The 20,727-nt window shown below is 48.0% G+C and overlaps 1 protein-coding gene across 7 annotated transcripts in view; it reads right to left on the bottom strand.

Annotated features, from left to right (window-relative positions):
* Positions 1 to 20,727, bottom strand: part of LOC109879797 (arginine-glutamic acid dipeptide repeats protein) — a 327,004-nt gene that overhangs the window by 242,710 nt on the left and 63,567 nt on the right. For 3 of the 7 annotated variants that reach the window (XM_031803820.1, XM_031803821.1, XM_031803815.1), the window contains exon 1: positions 19,016 to 19,666. The exons of 1 other annotated variant lie outside the window; for it this stretch is intronic. The gene's annotated coding sequence lies outside the window, so the exon portion shown is untranslated. Of the gene's footprint in view, positions 1 to 19,015; positions 19,667 to 20,727 lie in introns of those variants that run through there. 3 more of the 7 variants (XM_031803816.1, XM_031803817.1, XM_031803819.1) reach the window with 3 other exon arrangements.

Here is a 20,727-nt window from a genome sequence, read left to right as displayed (position 1 = left end):
GTCAGTGTCCCTCCTCCACCATGTGGACTACCTCCAGGAGGTCAGTGTCCCTCCTCCACCATGTAGACTAGCCATCGGGCATCTCCAGGAGGTCAGTGTCCCTCCTCCACCATGTGGACTACCTCCAGGAGGTCAGTGTCCCTCCACATCATGTAGACTAGCCATCGGGCATCTCCAGGAGGTCAGTGTCCCTCCTCCACCATGTGGACTACCTCCAGGAGGTCAGTGTCCCTCCTCCACCATGTGGACTAGCCATCGGGCATCTCCAGGAGGTCAGTGTCCCTCCTCCACCATGTGGACTACCTCCAGGAGGTCAGTGTCCCTCCACACCATGTAGACTAGCCATCGGGCATCTCCAGGAGAGCAGTGTCCCTCCTCCACCATGTGGACTACCTCCAGGAGGTCAGTGTCCCTCCTCCACCATGTAGACTACCTCCAGGAGGTCAGTGTCCCTCCTCCACCATGTAGACTACCTCCAGGAGGTCAGTGTCCCTCCTCCACCATGTAGACTACCTCCAGGAGGTCAGTGTCCCTCCTCCACCATGTAGACTACCTCCAGGAGGTCAGTGTCCCTCCTCCACCATGTAGACTAGCCATCGGGCATCTCCAGGAGGTCAGTGTCCCTCCTCCACCATGTTGACTACCTCCAGGAGGTCAGTGTCCCTCCTCCACCATGTAGACTAGCCATCGGGCATCTCCAGGAGGTCAGTGTCCCTCCTCCACCATGTGGACTACCTCCAGGAGGTCAGTGTCCCTCCACATCATGTAGACTAGCCATCGGGCATCTCCAGGAGGCCAGTGTCCCTCCTCCACCATGTGGACTACCTCCAGGAGGTCAGTGTCCCTCCTCCACCATGTGGACTAGCCATCGGGCATCTCCAGGAGGTCAGTGTCCCTCCTCCACCATGTGGACTACCTCCAGGAGGTCAGTGTCCCTCCACACCATGTAGACTAGCCATCGGGCATCTCCAGGAGAGCAGTGTCCCTCCTCCACCATGTGGACTACCTCCAGGAGGTCAGTGTCCCTCCTCCACCATGTGGACTACCTCCAGGTCAGTGTCCCTCCTCCACCATGTAGACTACCTCCAGGAGGTCAGTGTCCCTCCTCCACCATGTAGACTACCTCCAGGAGGTCAGTGTCCCTCCTCCACCATGTAGACTAGCCATCGGGCATCTCCAGGAGGTCAGTGTCCCTCCTCCACCATGTAGACTACCTCCAGGAGGTCAGTGTCCCTCCTCCACCATGTAGACTACCTCCAGGAGGTCAGTGTCCCTCCTCCACCATGTGGACTACCTCCAGGAGGTCAGTGTCCCTCCTCCACCATGTGGACTACCTCCAGGAGGTCAGTGTCCCTCCTCCACCATGTAGACTAGCCATCGGGCATCTCCAGGAGGTCAGTGTCCCTCCTCCACCATGTAGACCACCTCCAGGAGGTCAGTGTCCCTCCTCCACCATGTAGACTACCTCCAGGAGGTCAGTGTCCCTCCTCCACCATGTAGACTAGCCATCGGGCATCTCCAGGAGGTCAGTGTCCCTCCTCCACCATGTAGACTAGCCATCGGGCATCTCCAGGAGAACAGTGGCTCCACAACGTTCACAGCTCATTATAAAACAGAGGAATAAAAAGGGTCTCTGATGAATCCCACAGGATACAAGGTGGAGGGGGGGGGGGCAACTACAATCTTTATGATGACTTTAGGCACTGTGCTTGATCAGGATTCAAAAATCCAGGTAATTCAAACCACAAAGGGAAAGAGAGAATGTTACATGCTTCACAATGCGGGAACGAAAAGAAGAAAAAAAAACCCACAAAAAACAAGCTGCTCGTTTTGCGCCAACTGTAGTACAGACAACTAATGAGAAGCAGGCAGCAGTCTTTAGACCAGTATCAATAGGAGGGGTTTTCCTGGAATAAAAAGGGTGCTTAGGTGGTGGGCATGAGAGAGGGGGGGGGGGGCTGAAATTGATCATTTTTAAAAACCCCCCATCTTGGCAGTGTCGTTTTTCATTTTTAAACCAATTTCCTGCAATTCGACAAATGTCTCCCTAGAATAGTGATTTTTTTAAGGGGGGGGGGGGGGGGGGGCTTTAAAACAAATTTCCTGCAATTCTATGCATTTTGCATGGCTGTGTCCTCAAACATAATAACAAAATGACTACTGCGAAATTCACTGGTTTTGGGATTTTTCAATTCTCCTAAAACTGTCTAGCTTTTGTTTTGGTGATTGTTGGTTCGCAAATATTTTATTTTAAAAAAAAATATATATATATATATATATAACCTATTATCTTTTCTAAAATACTTTATAATTGGTCTTAGTTGTTTGAATTTAAGTCAAGACTTAAATAGTTTGCTGTTTCAAATACATTTGATTGATTGATTGATTGATTGATTGATTACGCTGCATTCGTAGCTCTACCGAAACTGCCAGTGTTTCTGCCGTCATCTTGTCTCAGGTGAAAATCAGGATGACACACAGGACTCATCTGATAAGTGAGTGGCAACAGATCAATATGGTTTAGCTGTGAGGAGGGAGGAACACCAATATCTGCATGGTAACAGACGATGCTTAGTTAGAGGTTTATGAGGCCAATGGCTGTCCTATACAGATATTGTGTTGATAATCTGTCTGATTTATACAGCTAATGTGTTGATAATCTGTCTGTATTATAAAGGCTACTATGTTGATAATCTGTCTGTATTATAAAGGCTACTATGTTGATCATCTGTCTGTATTATAAAGGCTACTATGTTGATAATCTGTCTGTATTATAAAGACTACTATGTTGATAATCTGTCTGTATTATAAAGACTACTATGTTGATAATCTGTCTGTATGGCTGTATTCTACAGTCAACGTGCTGCTCATACTGAGCCCAGCGGTACCATTCTTGATGTTGAATGGATTCCAGATAGCCGACTACACAATCGTTAAAACATCACATAACAGTGATGTGCCTTATTATCGTTTGACTATATCATTAAAACTAAAGAATAACCGTGAATCGCTAAAGTGGGACAAATGCAAATTCGCAAAACACAATTGGTTAAACAGAAGCAGGCGATCAATGGATTAAATTTTATCAGCAAATATTCCCGTTTTCTGTCTGGGCCCGGCCTGGCAACTAATCATTAAGGAATGAGCGCTTAATGCATTATGCATGAGGCTAATGTATAATTCAGTTTTAACAGCAGATTCTATGCATAAATAATGCTGTGATACATTTACAGACATTAAATGTTGACTCGCTAAGATAGGAAATGAAAGCCCAGCGTGTAAGCAGTGGAGTGGTATGCTAGTCATGTTTGCATCCCCGCTGGTAGTTTAGAAGTCGTCCCATGATCGCTTCTATTCCTGATTATGTATTGTCCATATAGGGACCCTAGAAAATCTGGGTGATTATTTTTACCCAATTCTGTTCTGTTTATTTATTCATTCTCAGGCAGTAATAAAAAAAACGTCTGCCTCCTCTAGAGCAGAGAGACGGGCAGAGCAGAGAGACGGGCAGAGCAGAGAGACGGGCAGAGCAGAGAGACGGGCAGAGCAGAGAGACGGGCAGAGCAGAGAGACGGGCAGAGCAGAGAGACGGGTAGAGCAGAGAGACGGGTAGAGCAGAGAGACGGGCAGAGCAGAGAGACGGGCAGAGCAGAGAGACGGGTAGAGCAGAGAGACGGGTAGAGCAGAGAGACGGGCAGAGCAGAGAGACGGGCAGAGCAGAGAGACGGGCAGAGCAGAGAGATGGGTAGAGCAGAGAGACGGGTAGAGCAGAGAGACGGGTAGAGCAGAGAGACGGGTAGAGCAGAGAGACGGGCAGAGCAGAGAGACGGGCAGAGCAGAGAGACGGGTAGAGCAGAGAGACGAGTAGAGCAGAGAGACGGGTAGAGCAGAGACACGGGTAGAGCAGAGAGACGGGACGGGCAGAGCAGAGAGACGGGACGGGTAGAGCAGAGAGACGGGACGGGCAGTAAACCACATCAGGCAGTAAGAGAGGAGGCAGACGTAATGGCAGAGCAGAGAGACTGGTAGTAAACCACATCAGGCAGGCCTAATGGCAGAGAAGGGGGCAGGCCTAATGGCAGAGAAGGGGGCAGGCCTAATGGCAGAGAAGGGGGCAGGCCTAATGGCAGAGAAGGGGGCAGGCCTAATGGCAGAGAAGGGGGCAGGCCTAATGGCAGAGAAGGGGGCAGGCCTAATGGCAGAGAAGGGGGCAGGCCTAATGGCAGAGAAGGGGGCAGGCCTAATGGCAGAGAAGGGGGCAGGCCTAATGGCAGAGAAGGGGGCAGGCCTAATGGCAGAGAAGGGGGCAGGCCTAATGGCAGAGAAGGGGGCAGGCCTAATGGTAGAGAAGGGGGCAGGCCTAATGGTAGAGAAGGGGGCAGGCCTAATGGCAGAGAAGGGGGCAGGCCTAATGGCAGAGAAGGGGGCAGGCCTAATGGCAGAGAAGGGGGCAGGCCTAATGGTAGAGAAGGGGGCACGCCTAATGGTAGAGAAGGGGGCAGGCCTAATGGCAGAGAAGGGGGCAGGCCTAATGGCAGAGAAGGGGGCAGGCCTAATGGCAGAGAAGGGGGCAGGCCTGTGGGCACCGCCATTCCCCTTTATGACCATGCAGTGACTTAACAAGGCCAGATGTCCCCTCTTAACATGCATGAAAGTACCCTGCAATGTACTCAGCTGCTTTAAAGGCACACTCCTGCATTTGAAAATAATTAATGGTCATATAAACTAGGCTAACAATTTTTTTTGTAAAAAATAAATAGTAATAATAATACTAATATTTAAAAAATGGCTGCAAGTATCACAGACTGCACCTTTAAGGAGAAAATAGCCTAGGCCTATTTCTTTCAATCATCCCCAATTTCACTCTTATTTAATTGTTTATCTATAATTAATTGAAACATAACTTAATATTTTATCTATGCAAGTGGAGAGGTGCTTGAATTTGTCATTCCAGCCAAACATTCACTCCTTACCCTCTGCAGTGGACAGAACACATAGTTTCACTCCTTACCCTCCGCGGTGGACAGAACACATAGTTTCACTCCTTACCCTCCGCGGTGGACAGAACACATAATTTCACTCCTTACCCTCCGCAGTGGACAGAACACATAGTTTCACTCCTTACCCTCCGCGGTGGACAGAACACATAGTTAACATAGTTATGTAGTTTCCCACCGTCTCCTTCCAGTCCCTCTTCTTCGCTGTGTCGGAGGTTAATATATTCTGTCCAGATCAACAAGGACGATAGATAGACAGAGTTTTAAGAGCCAAGGAGGATCCGTTCAAGACCAGAATCCAAAATGGCAACCTATTTCCTAGATAGTGGACTGGTCTATAGTAGTGGTCTATAGTAGTGGTCTATAGTAGTGGTCTATAGCAGTGGTCTATAGTAGTGGTCTATAGTAGTGGTCTATAGCAGTGCCCTAGAGTAGTGGTCTATAGCAGTGCCCTAGAGTAGTGGTCTATAGCAGTGCCCTAGAGTAGTGGTCTATAGCAGTGCCCTAGAGTAGTGGTCTATAGCAGTGCCCTAGAGTAGTGGTCTATAGCAGTGCCCTAGAGTAGTGGTCTATAGCAGTGCCCTAGAGTAGTGGTCTAGAGTAGTGGTCTAGAGTAGTGGTCTATAGCAGTGGTCTATAGCAGTGGTATAGAGTAGTGGTATAGAGTAGTGGTCTATAGTAGTGGTCTATAGCAGTGCCCTAGAGTAGTGGTCTATAGCAGTGCCCTAGAGCAGTGGTCTAGAGTAGTGGTCTAGAGTAGTGGTCTAGAGCAGTGGTCTAGAGTAGTGGTCTATAGCAGTGCCCTAGAGTAGTGGTCTAGAGTAGTGGTCTAGAGCAGTGGTCTAGAGTAGTGGTCTAGAGTAGTGGTCTAGAGCAGTGGTCTAGAGTAGTGGTCTAGAGTAGTGGTCTAGAGTAGTGGTCTAGAGTAGTGGTCTAGAGTAGTGGTCTATAGCAGTGCCCTAGAGTAGTGGTCTAGAGTAGTGGTCTAGAGTAGTGGTCTATAGCAGTGCCCTAGAGTAGTGGTCTATAGTAGTGGTCTATAGTAGTGGTCTAGAGTAGTGGTCTAGAGTAGTGGTCTAGAGTAGTGGTCTAGAGCAGTGGTCTAGAGTAGTGGTATAGAGTAGTGGTCTATAGTAGTGCCCTATAGTAGTGGTCTATAGCAGTGGCCTATAGTAGTGCCCTGGTCTAGAGTAGTGGTCTAGAGTAGTGGTCTATATAGGGAATAGGATGCAACCTATGACTCTGCCACTTCAGGGTTTCCGTATGGTGAGCTGGGCGAGAGGTGGGTGGGTGCATTGAACGACAGCCGGGCTATAGAGCGGGCTATATTCAGATAGGCAGAGAACTAAAAACGTCCCACACTCACGTCTAGGTTGAATACTGGGGGAGGAGACCCGTCAAGTGGACAAGATGGATGACTGAGATAAGTAGCTAGTCGGTTGGTACCACCTGCAAACTGAACTAAATCACTAGGAGTGAAGACCATGGAGATAAAAGTTAGCTACAAATCAGATAGTCCAAAACCTGAAAACACACTTCCATTCACACATCTAGGTTGAGGAGAATGTTGTAAGAATTACAAGATAGATGAACTGAACATGCAAACTGACAACAAAACTGAAGAAAAAAATTAATTAAATAAAAACAAGACAATCTGCTCAAATAACAGCAATAAGACCATTTCCTATTTTCATGAAAAGTCCACCCTCTTCCTGTCCTCGCGTTTCTTACACGGACATTTCCAAACAGATCTCAAAGGCTTTTCAGGAGCAGACCTGTCCTATTACTAAATACTGCTCTTGAACGGTAAATGTCTGGACCTAAAAATCTGTGGAAGTCTAGAGGCCTATATTTGGTGTCAACTCTCGAAGCAGATACACTCCAGGTTCCCAAGTATTACGATCGTCCAAATGACATCATGAGGGATATTATCATTAGGTTTAACATCCCAAATCTGTGGAAACCAATAAACACAACAGAGTGAATCTATGGCTTTTCCAAAATGGCATCCCAACAAAGTGCACTATTTACAGGGCCCTGGTCAAAAGTAGCGAGTGCTGAGCGAGAAACCGAAATGTAGTGGTTTTTTTTCTTCTTCTGGTTATTAAACAACTATATTGAACAAAACGCAACATGCAACAATTTCTAAAGATTTTACTGAGTTACAGTTCATAGAATGAAATCAGTCAAATTTAAAATTATTAGGCCCCAATTTATGGATTTCATGTGACTGAGCAGTGGCGCCAGGCCAACCCACTGGGGAGCCAAGCCCAACCAATCAAAATTTGTTTTCCCCACAAAAAAAACTTTATTACAGACAGAAATATGCCTCAGATTTCTGGGATATTTTATTTGAGATCATGAAACCAATACTTTACATGTTGAGTTTATATTTTTTGTTCAAATACTCAATTTAGTTACATTTAGATTTTTTTGTGAGCTCAAGAGGAGCTGAAGGGAGTTGTATTTTTCACTAGGCACATACTTAACCTACTCCATCACAAAAACGTGGTAATTAACTACAATGACCATAATGCATTACGCCTGTTCTTCCCATCTGGATAACCTACACACAGACACATGAGAGAAGAATGTAGGCTACACAACACAACTAGCAGAGAGATAGAGACAGTTTGAGAAGTAGCTTAACACAATTGATAGTTGTAGTAGACGGTAATAAGCCGTCTTGAAAGTATGCCTCATGTAGTTTGAAGAACTAGCCAAAATATTTAGGTCAGACAGCTCTGCAGGATACTTAGGATGCTACTAACTAGCCTAGCTAGCAACTAGCTAGCAACTAGCCTAGCTCCTAGCTACCAACTAGCCTAGGCTACCAACTAGACCAACTAGCTAGCTACTAGCCTAGCTACTAGCAACTAGCCTGACTACTAGCAACTAGCCTGGCTACTAGCAACTAGCTAGCAACTAGCCTGGCTACTAGCAACTAGCTAGCAACTAGCCTGGCTACTAGCAACTAGCTAGCAACTAGCCTGGCTACTAGCAACTAGCTAGCAACTAGCCTGGCTACTAGCAACTAGCTAGAAACTAGCCTGGCTACTAGCAACTAACTAGCAACTAGCTAGCAACTAGCCTAGCTCCTAGCAACTAGCTAGCAACTAGCCTAGCTCCTAGCTAGCAACTAGCCTAGGTAAATAGGATGACTAAAGACAGTACAGTATGGGGAGAACAGAGATAACACTAGATGGTTGTCAGGTTGGCTGCTACGGTCTGAGCAGAGATGAGATAACCATTTTAAAAGAAATTCAAAATAAAAATGAATATACACAACTATGTTATTATTATGTAATAGTAATTTCCTCTTTTTATATATTTATTTTAACCAGGATTATTATTATTATTATTATTATTATTATTGTACCTTTATTTAACCAGGTAGGCAAGTTGAGAACAAGTTCTCATTTACAATTGCGACCTGGCCAAGATAAAGCAAAGCAGTTCGACACATACAACAACACAGAGTTACACATGGAGTAAAACAAACATACAGTCAATAATACAGTAGAAAAATTAGTCTATATTAGAGGTCGACCGATTATTCGGAATGGCCGATTAATTAGTGCCGATTTCAAGTTTTCATAACAATCGGAAATCTGTATATTTGGGCGCTGATTATAAAAAAATGTATACCTTTATTTAACTAGGCAAGTCAGTTAAGAACGCATTCTTATTGTCAATGACGGCCTAGGAACGGTGGGTTAACTGCCTCGTTCAGGGGCAGATTTTCACCTTCAACCTTACAGTTAACTAGTCCAACGCAATAACGACCTGCCTCTCTCTCTCTCGGTGCACTCCACAAGGAGACTGCCTGTTACGCGAATGCAGTAAGCCAAGGTAAGTTGCTAGCTAGCATTAACCTTATCTTATAAAAAAACAATCAATCATAATCACTAGTTAACTACACATGGTTGATGATATTACTAGATATTATCTAGCGTGTCCTGCGTTGCATATAATCTGACTGAGCATACAAGTATCTAAGTATCTGACTGAGCGGTGGTAGGCAGAAGCAGGCGCGTAAACATTCATTCAAACAGCACTTTCGTGCGTTTTGCCAGCAGCTCTTCGTTGTGAGTCAAGCATTGCGCTGTTGATGACTTCAAGCCTATCAACTCCCAAGATGAGGCTGGTGTAACCGAAGTGAAATGGCTAGCTAGTTAGCGCGCGCTAATAGCATTTCAAACGTCACTCGCTCTGAGTCTTCTAGTAGTTGTTCCCCTTGCTATGTATGGGTAACGCTGCTTCGATGGTGGCTGTTGTCATTGTGTTGCTGGTTCGAGCCCAGGGAGGAGCGAGGAGAGGGACGGAAGCTATACTGTTACACTGGCAATACTAAAGTGCCTGTAAGAACATCCAATAGTGAAAGGTTAATGAAATACAAATGGTATAGAGGGAAATAGTCCTATAATTCCTATAATAACTACAACCTAAAACTTCTTAACTGGGAATATTGAAGACTCATGTTAAAAGGAACCACCAGCTTTCATATGTTCTTATGTTCTGAGCAAGGAACTGAAACGTTAGCTTTCTTACATGACACATATTGCACTTTTACTTTCTTCTCCAACACTTTGTTTTTGCTTTCTTTAAACCAAATTGAACATGTTTCATTATCTATTTGAGGCTAAATTGATTTTATTGATGTATTATATCAAGTTAAAATAAGTGTTCATTCAGTATTGTTGTAATTGTCATTAGATAAATAAATAAAACATGTAAATATATTTTTTAAAACGTGTTATTTTATTTATTATTTTATATTTTTTTATATTTTTTATTTATTTAAAAAAATCGGCCGATTAATCGGTATCGGCTTTTTTTGGTCCTCCAATAATCTGTATCGGTGTTGAAAAATCATAATCGGTCGACCTTTATTTCAGACAGTGGCAAAGTAGGCTACTGTTGCTATTTGATCATAATGTAGGCCTACCAGAGTGGCCTACCATCAAAACAATGGAGTAAATACATCCCATAACATTTTAACATGGAAATAGCTGTTCTATCATCCAGCAAGAACCTACTTTACAAAATAAAATGCATTATTATTTGCATATCATTATTACAGAGAACCAGACAAATTATGCTACCCTCTGCCTATTGGCTACTTAGCTTATTCAAGCCTGTCTGAAAATAGAACACAGCCCCTTTAAGACAAAATAAAGCTCTTTAGGTGACTGGCTTTTCGAAGATGCCTAGAAATGCACACATTTTGTGCTCTTGTAAGAAGCAACCACTCCCCTATTGCTGACTACAAATGATCTAGAACTGGGCTAAAAAAACTCACTAACCGGGCTAATAACTCACTAACCGGGCTAATAACTCACTAACTGGGCTAATAACTCACTAACTGGGCTAATAACTCACTAACTAGCAACAGATATAAACAAAATATGCACACGTAGCTACATGCAGCTCTTGCTGTGATTCAAAACAAGAGCATCTACCTACGACCGCTCATGCTGTAAACACAGTCCAGTTCAAAGTAAATGTCACAGGTCCATATATGCCAATGGTCTCCCCCCTCCTGGAGCAACGGCCCGCTATCTCCCACACAAACTGACGCACTTGATATTTATTTGATTGATACAATATGTACAAACTAAATCAATCACATAAACAGAAATTAAATGAAATGTCCAAAACTGTTGGGATTTTTATAATTTTCCTAAATTTTTAAAGGCCTGGAAAATACCATGACCGTACAAATCCTGCAACAGAATGGAATATTTTCAATGTTTTCGGCAACTGAGATGTACGCTAACCCACAGACCAGATGTACGCTAACCCACAGACCAGATGTACGCTAACCCACAGACCAGATGTACGCTAACCCACAGACCAGATGTACGCTAACCCACAGACCAGATGTACGCTAACCCACAGACCAGATGTACGCTAACCCACAGACCAGATGAACGCTAACCCACAGACCAGATGTACGCTAACCCACAGACCAGATGTAAGCTAACCCACAGACCAGATGTACGCTAACCCACAGACCAGATGTAAGCTAACCCACAGACCAGATGTAAGCTAACCCACAGACCAGATGTAAGCTAACCCACAGACCAGACAAGGGGACACTTCTTATAGCAAATGACCTAATGAGTGAATTGGAAAAACAACCAAAACAAAAGGGAAAGAACGAATGAGAGTGGAGGCCGCCGGGGTCGCAACTCATCAATTATACAGCTTCTATAATTCCTTAACTGTTACATCACACTGTTCAAAAACCAGAAGACACTGACTGACTGACTGACTGACTGATTATTGGATGGATCGACTGACCGACTGAGTGACTATTGGATGGATCGACTGACTGACTGAGTGACTATTGGATGGATCGACTGACTGACTGACTGATTATTGGATGGATCGACTGACTGACTGATTATTGGATGGATCGACTGACTGACTGACTGTCCATTCCACTGGTGAGGAGAAACCGCTGAAAAACCATCAGAGACACAAGACAGAGGAATGGGGGGGGGGGGGGGGGGGGTCGAGAGTCAGTTAGGAATCACAGTTTGTAGCTTTAAAAAAAAGGGCCTTGATAAAAAAATATATATACACACACAAAATAGAGAGGACAACAAATATGGTGTAATCCTAAAGTGTGCCATGAAGGGGACAGATTAAATCACGTTTCTTCAACATCCTGTCAACCTTTCAGCTGCCTGTCTCCCAGCTGTTACTGAGCCCAATGTATTACAGCTTCACCCTTCAACATCACCCACTTGGTGAAGAACCCCTCTGTGTGCACGTGTGTGTGTGTGTACGTGTGTGTGTGCACGTGTGTGTGTGTACGTGTGTGTGTGTACGTGTGTGTGCGTGTGTGTGCGTGTGTGTGTACGTGTGTGTGTGTGTGTACGTGTGTGTGTACACGAGTGTGTGTGTGTACGAGTGTGTGTGTGTACGTGTGTGTGTGTGTGTGTGTGTACGTGTGTGTGTGTGCGTGTGTGTACGTGTGTACGTGTGTGTGTACGTGTGTGCGCGTGCGTGCGTGTGTACGTGTGTGCGCGTGCGTGCGTGTGTGTGTGTGTGCGCGCGCGCGTGTGTGTGTGCACGTGTGTGTGTGCGTGTGTGTGTGCGTGTGTGTGTGTACACGTGTGTACGTGTGTAAAATATCATACTTGTATAGTTCACATTGGAACTAGTAGTCTAGCCAGAGACAGTGTCGTTATGGCGACAGGATTGGTTACTTCTGTGAAAGTGCTTCCTAGGCTACAGGTCTGTGAACACAACTCAGCATAGTGTAAACTACCATTCATTACACAGCAAGCTTCATTAACACACACACACACACACACACACACACACACACACACACACACACAGAGCTGACTAATGACAACTCTAAAATGTGTCTTCAAAACACTGTCTGAGAAGAAAAGCCATTTTGAACCCTCCACGTGGTCCCCAGAGGTCAGGCCTCATCCGGTTAGGGAAACTAACAGTCAATTGAGTCAGAGAGGAAGCGGTCATTCGTCCTAATGGAGTTGCGAGCTAGTACACAAAGGGAGGTGTAGTGTCGCAGTACGGGTGGTGGCTGCTAGCGACTGTGGGCTATTTCTCTCAGTCATACATGCATGTACCTTTGAACTCCCAAGGTAGGAGCTAAGTAACAGTGAACAAACATAAGCCACATTTTACATTTGATAGATCCCACCACTGCCACCCAAAAATATGCAAATATAAATACATGTTGTACTAAGTGACCCCTTTTTTTAAAGCTACAAACTGTGATTCCTAACTGACTCTCGACCCCCCATTCTATAGTTACAGGGACTCTCAACCACCCATTCTATATTTACAGGGACTCTCGACCACCCATTCTATATTTACAGGGACTCTCGACCCCCCCATTCTATATTTACAGGGACTCTCGACCACCCATTCTATATTTACAGGGACTCTCGACCCCCCCATTCTAGAGTTACAGGGACTCTCGACCCCCCATTCTATAGTTACAGGGACTCTCGACCACCCATTCTATATTTACAGGGACTCTCGACCCCCCATTCTATAGTTACAGGGACTCTCGACCACCCATTCTATATTTACAGGGACTCTCGACCCCCCCATTCTATAGTTACAGGGACTCTCGACCCCCCATTCTATAGTTACAGGGACTCTCGACCCCCCATTCTAGAGTTACAGGGACTCTCGACCCCCCATTCTAGAGTTACAGGGACTCTCGACCCCGCATTCTATAGTTACAGGGACTCTCAACCACCCATTCTATATTTACAGGGACTCTCGACCACCCATTCTATATTTACAGGGACTCTCGACCACCCATTCTATAGTTACAGGGACTCTCGACCACCCATTCTATAGTTACAGGGACTCTCGACCCCCCATTCTAGAGTTACAGGGACTCTCGACCCCCCATTCTATAGTTACAGGGACTCTCGACCACCCATTCTATAGTTACAGGGACTCTCGACCACCCATTCTAGAGTTACAGGGACTCTCGACCACCCATTCTATAGTTACAGGGACTCTCGACCACCCATTCTATAGTTACAGGGAACCAGATATGACACAGGAAGTGTACAGGGTCATCTTGATTTCCTATATCCATTATCTCTACAGACTCTAGCCCTGGTGCTTGGCATTAGTTAGCCAAGCCAACTGTGTCCCAAATGGCACCCTATTCCCTACATAGTGCACTACTTTAGACCAGAGCCCTATGGCACCCTGTTCCCTATATAGTGCACAACTTTTGAGGGTCCTGGTCAACAGTAGTGCCCTATAAAAAAAAGAATAGGATGCCTTTTGGGCAGCTCTCGGTACCCTCCTCCTCTTCCTCCCACTCCTCCTCCTCCTCCCACTCCTCCTCCTCTTCCTCCCACTCCTCCTCTTCCTCCCACTCCTCCTCCTCCCACTCTTCCTCTTCCTCCCACTCTTCCTCTTCCTCCTCTTCCTCCCACTCCCACTCTTCCTCTTCCTCCCACTCTTCCTCTTCCTCCCACTCCTCTTCCTCCCACTCCTCCTCCTCCCACTCCTCCTCCTCCCACTCCTCCTCCTCTTCCTCCCACTCCTCTTCCTCCCACTCCTCTTCCTCCCACTCCTCTTCCTCCCACTCCTCCTCCTCTTCCTCCCACTCCTCCTCCTCTTCCTCCCACTCCTCCTCCTCTTCCTCCCACTCCTCCCACTCCTCCTCCTCCTCCTCCCACTCCTCCTCTTCCTCCTCCTCTTCCTCCCACTCCTCCTCTTCCTCCCACTCCTCCTCTTCCTCCCACTCCTCCTCTTCCTCCCACTCCTCCTCTTCCTCCCACTCCTCCTCTTCCTCCCACTCCTCCTCTTCCTCCCACTCCTCCTCTTCCTCCCACTCCTCTTCCTCCCACTCCTCCTCTTCCTCCCACTCCTCCTCTTCCCACGCTGGTGGATTAATCACATCAGAATCATTAAGTTGCTAGAGGTCAGTGCTCAGCTAACAGGCTAACCGGGGGGGGGGGGGGGGCACGACAGACAGACAGCCCACATGACTGCAGTACCACAGGAAATACTGTGACCATCTACTCGATTAACATTACAGAGTTCATATTGGACTCTTAGTTGTTTTTAACATTTTTATTAGAAACGATTGAGAAAACAAATGACTTAAGACGGTCATTTCTAGAAAAGATGGTTGCAATACTACTTCCCCCTCTTTGATTTGACTAATAATAGCCTAACTCATCTAAAAACAATCTTTGTACTGTGAGGAGGGGGGGGGGGGGCAGTTACTTTCTCAATATCCTGTGGATGGGACCACCGACTTCACTGCAGTCACACGCATACATTTTATAAAGTCAACAATCACTTCCTCTTCCTAGTAGGCCTGGCCTATACATAACCAATCAGATAAGACGACTGAAGTCTACCGGTCGACTACAGGACAAGACACATGCTGCTGTTGTCTGGTCCAAATCCATTGACGTAGGCTTATGTTCAAATCCTATTTCCAATCATTTCCCCAACCTACTATGACCAGTACCAGGGGTGTGTTCACTAGGATCTAAACTAGAAAGCAATACCTGAATTTGACCAATTAAAACTCTGTTTGAATTAATGATTACACAACAGATAACAGTAAAAATACTAATACTGTTATCTAGGCATGACCTATGCTGGTTCAAATCCCAGGCAAGGCCCCACCCAATACTGCAGTCTAGACCTGACAGGCCCCACCCAATACTGTAGTGTAGACCTGACAGGCCCCACCCAATACTGTAGTCTAGACCTGACAGGCCCCACCCAATACTGTAGTGTAGACCTGACAGGCCCCACCCAATACTGTAGTGTAGACCTGACAGGCCCCACCCAATACTGTAGTCTAGACCTGACAGGCCCCACCCAATACTGTAGTCTAGACCTGACAGGCCCCACCCCCCACCCAATACTGTAGTCTAGACCTGACAGGAACCAGGCCCCACCCACACCCAATACTGTAGTCTAGACCTGACAGGCCCCATCCCCCACCCAATACTGTAGTCTAGACCTGACAGGCCCCACCCCCCACCCAATACTGTAGTCTAGACCTGACAGGCCCCACCCCCCACCCAATACTGTAGTCTAGACCTGACAGGCCCCACCCAATACTGTAATGTAGACCTGACAGGCCCCACCCAATACTGTAGTCTAGACCTGACAGGCCCCACCCAATACTGTAGTGTAGACCTGACAGGCCCCACCCAATACTGTAGTCTAGACCTGACAGGCCCCACCCAATACTGTAGTCTAGACCTAACAGGCCCCACCCAATACTGTAGTCTAGACCTGACAGGCCCCACGCCCCACCCAATACTGTAGTCTAGTGCTGCTGTGTAGGTGGAGGGAGGGAGGGAGGGCTGCTGTGTAGGTGGAGGGAGGGAGGGCTGCTGTGTAGGGGGAGGGAGGGCTGCTGTGTAGGGGGAGGGAGGGAGGGCTGCTGTGTGGGTGGAGGGAGGGCTGCTGTGTAGTGGGAGGGAGGGAGGGCTGCTGTGTAGTGGGAGGGAGGGAGGGCTGCTGTGTAGTGGGAGGGAGGGAGGGCTGCTGTGTAGGGGGGAGGGAGGGAGGGCTGCTGTGTAGTGGGAGGGAGGGAGGGCTGCTGTGTAGGGGGAGGGAGGGCTGCTGTGTGGGGAGAGGGAGGGCTGCTGGGGAGAGGGAGGGCTGCTGTGTAGGGAGAGGGAGGGCTGCTGTGTAGGGAGAGAGAGGGCTGCTGTGTAGGGAGAGGGAGGGTGGTATGCTTTGTAGGTGGAGGGATGGCAGCTGTGTAGGTGGAGGGATGGCAGCTGTGTAGGTGGAGGGATGGCAGCTGTGTAGGTGGAGGGAGGGAAGGAGGGCTGCTGTGTAGGGAGAAGGAGGGCTGCTGTGTGGGGGGAGGGAGGGCTGCTGTGTAGGGGGAGGGAGGGCTGCTGTGTGGGGGAGGGAGGGCTGCTGTGTGGGGGAGGGAGGGCTGCTGTGTGGGGGAGGGAGGGCTGCTGTGTGGGATTGAGGGAGGGCTGCTGTGTGGGTGGAGGGAGGGCTGCTGTGTGGGTGGAGGGAGGGCTGCTGTGTGGGTGGAGGGAGGGAGGGCTGCTGTGTAGGTGGAGGGAGGGAGGGCTGCTGTGTAGGTAGAGGGAGGGAGGGAGGGCTGCTGTGTAGGTAGAGGGAGAGCTGCTGTGTAGGGGGAGGGAGAGCTGCTGTGTAGGGGGAGGGAGGGCTGCTGTGTAGAGGGAGGGAGAGCTGCTGTGTAGGGGGAGGGAGGGCTGCTGTGTAGAGGGAGGGAGGGCTGCTGTGTAGGTAGAGGGAGAGCTGCTGTGTAGGGGGAGGGAGGGCTGCTGTGTAGGGGGAGGGAGGGCTGCTGTGTAGGGGGAGGGAGGGCTGCTGTGTAGAGGGAGGGCTGCTGTGTAGGGTGAGGGAGGGCTGCTGTGTAGGGGGAGGGAGAGCTGCTGTGTAGAGGGAGGGAGGGCTGCTGTGTAGAGGGAGGGAGGGCTGCTGTGTAGAGGGAGGGAGGGCTGCTGTGTAGAGGGAGGGAGGGCTGCTGTGTAGAGGGAGGGAGGGCTGCTGTGTAGAGGGAGGGAGGGCTGCTGTGTAGAGGGAGGGAGGGCTGCTGTGTAGAGGGAGGGAGGGCTGCTGTGTAGGGGGAGGGAGAGCTGCTGTGTAGAGGGAGGGAGGGCTGCTGTGTAGAGGGAGGGAGAGCTGCTGTGTAGAGGGAGGGTGGGCTGCTGTGTAGGGGGAGGGAGGGAGGGCTGCTGTGTAGGGGGAGGGAGGGAGGGCTGCTGTGTAGAGGGAGGGAGGGAGGGAGGGCTGCTGTGTAGGGTGAGGGAGGGAGGGCTGCTGTGTAGGGTGAGGGAGGGAGGGCTGCTGTGTAGGGTGAGGGAGGGCTGCTGTGTGGGGGGAGGGAGGGCTGCTGTGTAGAGGGAGGGAGGGCTGCTGTGTAGAGGGAGGGAGGGCTGCTGTGTAGAGGGAGGGAGGGCTGCTGTGTAGAGGGAGGGAGGGAGAGCTGCTGTGTAGAGGGAGGGAGGGAGAGCTGCTGTGTAGGGGGAGGGAGGGAGGGCTGCTGTGTAGAGGGAGGGAGGGCTGCTGTGTAGAGGGAGGGAGGGCTGCTGTGTAGAGGGAGGGAGGGAGAGCTGCTGTGTAGAGGGAGGGAGGGAGAGCTGCTGTGTAGAGGGAGGGAGGGAGAGCTGCTGTGTAGGGGGAGGGAGGGAGAGCTGCTGTGTAGAGGGAAGGAGAGCTGCTGTGTAGAGTGAGGGTGGGCTGCTGTGTAGGGGAGGGAGGGAGAGCTGCTGTGTAGGGGGAGGGAGGGCTGCTGTGTAGGGGGAGGGAGGGAGAGCTGCTGTGTAGGGGGAGGGCTGCTGTGTAGAGGGAGGGAGGCTGCTGTGTAGAGGGAGGGAGGGGCCTGCTGTGTAGAGGGAGGGAGGGCTGCTGTGTAGAGGGAGGGAGGGCTGCTGTGTAGAGGGAGGGAGGGCTGCTGTGTAGAGGGAGGGAGGGCTGCTGTGTAGAGGGAGGAGGGCTGCTGTTGTAGAGGGAGGGAGGGCTGCTGTGTAGAGGGAGGGAGGGCTGCTGTGTAGAGGGAGGGAGGGCTGCTGTGTAGAGGGAGGGAGAGCTGCTGTGTAGGGGGAGGGCTGCTGTGTAGGGGGAGGGAGGGCTGCTGTGTAGGGGGGTCTGTTTCATGTGCTGGTACATTTTCACCGTTAAACCATCATGAAACACACCTTTTCTATCCTTGTATTTGTTGTCTGTATTTGTATGCTTGATGATACTTGTTAATGTACACAGAGCTGAAAACCACATTTCCCCCATGGGGATAATAAAGTCATTAATTAATCTTATCCATCTTAGTATTTCACTGATGAAGCAGATATACAATTAACCTACAACCTCTATCCCATAATGACCTTCTGTAAACAACAAACTAGGTCATATTCAATTTCACATAAACAGGTAGGCCTCGTGGGGGGATTCCCCCTTACCCCCCCCCCCCCCCAAAGCATGGTAGGCCCTTTGTGTTGACGATTACAGTAATCGTTCTCATTTGATCTTCACACATCACAGACAAAGTGTGTGCATACAAATTAGATTGTGAAACTTCAATAGTGATGATTGGTAGTTGGTTGGAAGACTATAAACTTCAAACGTAGTCGTATATATATATATATAGCTAGTAAACCTATTAAACCACAGCTATTTTCACGTGATTCCGTTTGAAATGTGAACCCGTTTAAACCCCGTTAAAAGGCCAGGTTTGTGATGACTATGTCTGTCTTCTCTCCAGTGTGCTCAGTGGAACAACCCCAGGTTTCACAACAATGCAGCCAACTTTCAGCTCGCTACAACAGACAAAAACATTTGACTCTAGGTCACACGCCCCCCCCCCCCCCCCACTTCCAACTACTGTAACTACAATATCATAACAGCCACTTGTAGGAAAAAATTATAATAATATGTAAGAAACGACAAAAATGTAACTGGTGTTTTAATGTATTTAACTCGTCCCAACATGCCATATCTTTACCCCCCCTCTCCCCTTTTAATATCCAACTACTCACCCGCCAGTCTGATGACTCTAGACTTCCAAAGCAACTTCAAAAAACCCAATCCTCGCCAAGGACAACCATGCAGAATGAACTCCGTGTGCTGGGCCAAGTCCAAGAACCAGAGGGCTGAAACAAATCCGGCACATACACGTTTATCCTTTTAGCTGTTACACAGGAAAACCGCCACTCTTTGCCTCAACAAAAGACGGCCTGCACTCACTTTGATCATGTAATCACGTACAAATCGTCGAGGCAGCCTTTTTTTTCTCTCTCCAAAACACAAACACACACGGTTCGCCTTCGTTTCCCCCTTTTTTTCCCCTCGCCGTGGTGTATTCCTTGATATCTTGCGCGTTGAAAAGTATATCGGTTAGATTGAGAGGTCTAGTTCGGGAAGGTAGGAAATCATTAAGTTCGTTTTTCGTTCACAGCCTCTGCTTCCTTTTTTTTCCTTCCACACACACACACACGCGCTCTCTCTCTCCCTCCTCCTCCTCGCTCCCCCTTTCATATGCACACATTCCACGTTCTCTCTCTCTGTAGGCTGTATCCCCCCTTCAGCTGTTCAACAGACACATTCACATGGCTGAGCTAGTCTTTCTTTAACCAGACACTAGTTTAGGAGAATACACCACCACCACCACCACCACCACCGAGCAAAACAAAAACACGGTGTGGATTCTAATGCTCGCCGGTGGGATAGGAGAGGACAAAGGAGAGGGGCGAGGAACGCCAATGGGGACGGGTTTGATGATTGATAGTTGGGTGATTATGATTTAAAATAAAACTGCATCGGTAAGCAAGATGTACAGCATGTAACGTATCCCTACCGAGCAAGATCAAGCGTTGACTTTACATGGCAGCTGTGTGTGTAAAGGTACAATACCACAATGATGATGAGCCTCTCGCTGTTCCACACAGCACTGCGCACACACACGCACACCAATACATCTCCACATTACGCCCCAGCTAAAGAGATAAGAAGATTGGACTGGATGAATACAATAAAACTATTGTTATATAATATATGGTTTGGAAATATATATCTGCCATCTCACTCACAGCCTACATGTTAACTCTTGAGATTTATAGTAATGAACATTGTGGGGACATTAAGTAGGGGATTACAATATTGGTGTTTGATTAATGATCAGTTTTAATCCCATGCAGTGGACAGAGAGAGAGATGTGTAAAATACACAGAAGGTAATGTAGAGGTGGATGTGCCCTGTGTGTGTGAAAGCTGGTCTCCCATGTCAATTCTCTTTCTAATTTGCATTTGTCCATAATGAGTTAATGAGTCTCCAGTCTCTCTTCAGCTTTGGCAGAGATCTTGCCATTTTAAGTGAGAATTCACACCAGAGGGAAAACGTAGAAAGAACATGAACCTTTTATGCAGGTTTGTGTGACCTGAAACAGCAGTGACAGAGTAGCGATAAATGACGCTGTGAGTCCCCCTGGCTGATTTGGATTGGCTGTTCCAGCAGGGTTGCATTCATTAGGGTACACCATAACAAAACGTATTTTTTTGTAATGTTTCCAAGCGGAAAATGAAAACAATCATTTGTTATTGGTCAAGTCCAGATAGTCCCTGCTGTTTCAGTTTTGTTTAATTCCTTTTGGTGCCTAATGAACAAGGCCCTCTCTCTCTCTCTCTCCATCCCCTCCCTCCCCCTCCCTGCGATGAGATCCCATTATCAGCCGGCTGAAAAAATCCGCCTCCAG

This window comes from Oncorhynchus kisutch, linkage group LG24 (assembly GCF_002021735.2).
Source record: "Oncorhynchus kisutch isolate 150728-3 linkage group LG24, Okis_V2, whole genome shotgun sequence".
NCBI classification, from domain to species: domain Eukaryota; kingdom Metazoa; phylum Chordata; class Actinopteri; order Salmoniformes; family Salmonidae; genus Oncorhynchus; species Oncorhynchus kisutch.
The sequence above is the reverse complement of the archived record's forward strand: the minus strand, read 5'-3'. Positions and strand labels throughout refer to the sequence as shown.